This window comes from Bombina bombina, chromosome 4 (genome assembly GCF_027579735.1).
Source record: "Bombina bombina isolate aBomBom1 chromosome 4, aBomBom1.pri, whole genome shotgun sequence".
In the NCBI taxonomy this organism is placed as follows: Eukaryota; Metazoa; Chordata; class Amphibia; order Anura; family Bombinatoridae; genus Bombina; species Bombina bombina.
In genome coordinates, this window is record NC_069502.1 from 793,926,589 (window position 1) to 793,929,328 (window position 2,740).

At 36.2% G+C, this 2,740-nt stretch overlaps 1 non-coding gene across 1 annotated transcript; it reads left to right on the plus strand.

Annotated features, from left to right (window-relative positions):
* Nucleotides 1-795: 795 nt before the first annotated feature.
* Nucleotides 796-881, plus strand: TRNAR-UCU (transfer RNA arginine (anticodon UCU)). The gene is given in 2 exon segments: nucleotides 796-832; nucleotides 846-881. It is a non-coding gene; the product is annotated as a tRNA-Arg (tRNA).
* The last annotated feature ends 1,859 nt before the right edge of the window (nucleotides 882-2,740 follow it).

The following is a 2,740-nucleotide window of genomic DNA, read 5'->3' on the forward strand; positions in this document are numbered from 1 at the left end:
ACTCCTTTCTTTATCACCCAACTGCTTGGCTATTCGTTAAACTGAATTGTGGGTGTGGTGAGGGGTGTATTTATAGGCATTTTGAAGTTTGGGAAACTTTGCCCCTCCTGGTAGGATTGTATATCCCATACGTCACTAGCTCATGGACTCTTGCCAATATGAAAGAAATTAATTTATCAGGTACGTTCTTACATAAATTATGTTTTTGCGATTCAGATAGAGCAGCAATTTTAAGCAACTTTCTAATTTACTCCTATTATCAAATTTTCTTCATTCTCTTAGTATGTTTATTTGAAAAGCAAGACTGTAAGTTTAGATGCCAGCCCATTTTTGGTGAACAAAGTGGGTTGTCCTTGCTGATTGGACAGCACCAATAAACAAGTGCTGTCCATGGTGCTGAACCAAGAATTTGCTGGCTCGTTAGCATAGATGCATTCTTTTTCAAATAAAGATAGCAAGAGAATTAAGAAAAATTGATAATAGAAGTAAATTAGAAAGTTGCTTAAAATTGCATGCTCTATCTGAATCATGAAAGAAAAAATTTGGGTTCAGTGTCCCTTTAAGCGACCAGTTAAGAAATCCTCTTTAAAAAGTCTGTATATATCTGGTATATTAGTGCTGGTAGAAAAACTTGTAGAAGTACAGCTTTGCTAATGGACTCTTACTTGCTAACTGATTATGGCATAAATGTGTCCTTATTTTAAGCAAAACTGGTAATAAAGACCATTGTAATGTATAATATAGAAAATGTTATTATTGACTGTATCACACACATGTTCCGCCATATAAGAAACAGACTCTGTGGCGCAATGGATAGCGCATTGGACCTCTAGTTGATTGTAATCATTCAAAGGTTGTGGGTTCAAGTCCCACCAGAGTTGATTTTTAAAAGTAGAAAAATGCCTTTAATATATTCATAGTATAACAGTCTGTTAACCTTTGTTAATGTACTCAATAGATACAATCTGCATTTTTCCACTAAATCCTATCAAATTCATGGAATGCAGTTAAATATTTATTTGGATACTCATATATAAAGCCTATGATATTAAATCATATCCTATGTCTTTCTAAACAACTTAACTTCTCTTCATAATCACCAAGATTACAAGTTATGCGCTAAAGTTTTACTTTCCATAGAGCCGCCATTACAAGTTACAAAAAAAAACTTTGTGTTTTGCGTTATGGCCAAGTCCTGACTTGATGTGCTTGTTCACGTTTTCCCTCATAGACATCAATGGAGAGAAAGTGTTAGTAAAAAAACTAACACCTGCGATCGCTATAACGCAACCCCCATTGATGTCTATGGGGACAAGAAACTTGTGTAAAAACACCCTAACATAAAGCCCTAGTCTAAATACCCCTAATCCGCCGCCCCCCGTCATCGTCGACACTAAATAAAGTTATTAACCCCTAATCTGCCACTTGATTTGAACAGCCACTGAAGAGGACCACCGCTCCGGATCCGCCATCGGGAAAGACCGCTCTGCACCTCCGGGAAGAAGATAGAAGATGGTCCTGCGATGGATGAAGATGGAGCCGCATGGATGAAGACTTCAGGAATGGTGAGTACATATTACGGATTTTGCCCATACAAATGCCCCTTTAGGGACAATGGGTATCTTAGGTTTTTTTAGAGTTAGGTTTTTTTATTTTGGGAAAGTTGTTTAAAATCACAGGATCTGTCTGAATAGTGAAAGAAAGGAAATTTGGTTTTATGTCCCTTTTAACTATTTTATTTAAATAGAACTTATTTTATTTTAGAACCAATAGTTCTGTTTTACAGATGTAGGAATTTATTTAAGAAATAAAACAACTGGAAGGAGAATATTTATTTTGTATATCTATCATTAAAATTAAAAATGTAGTTTGGTCCTTTAAAATGTTGTCTTAAATAAATGCGAAGAATATAAAAAAAAATCTAAGAATTGCAATACCCTGTATTACACTTAAGTCACTTAAATATAATAAGATTACTAACTTTCTTTCAAAATGTATTTACAAAATACCCTTGGTCAGAATCAAGCCTGTGTTTAAGTCGGTTACTCCTCCTTGGAGTCTTAACCTTGTTCTTAAAGGGGCAGTTCACCCAAAAATTGTTTTATTTTCAAGCTTTTAATAATGTAAGTATGCTAGTCTGAAACACTAAATGCACATTATTATCATCAGAGAGTTTTTCTGTTTTTAGTATAGTGATTTTCAACAGGCTGGTCTATACCCTGTTTTACCTTTTTGATACGTGCGTTTAGCCCCAGTTCTGACCCTCCCCCTCTCTGATGACGTAATCACAAGTGTGAACACGGACGAGCACTAAATAAAAGAGTGTCCGTGTTCCTCATTCCAGTTAGAATTTTGCTTGTGTCCAGACTCTTATTATTTGCGCAGTCGCAGAAGGCATGATCGCTCTACCGAAGGTAAGACTATCCCACAGATCACTGACAGCTTTGAGCAACATTCTCAGCGCATAGTCACATTTTGCCACAGATGCTTGTTTCTAATAGTTATGCAATGTAACAAATCCATTTCCTAAGGAAAATCTCACATTCCAGCTTATGCCTCACATTGCAGGATATCCCTCCCATAACTAACCTCTCACATTGCCGGTTATTTCTCACGTAACTGACATCTCACATCCCAGGTTATGTCTCATGTAACGCATACAGCCTTCTGCAATGCAATCTTTGCTTTGTAACGCATACAGCCTTGTTTCTAATAGTTATACAATGTAACATACCCATTT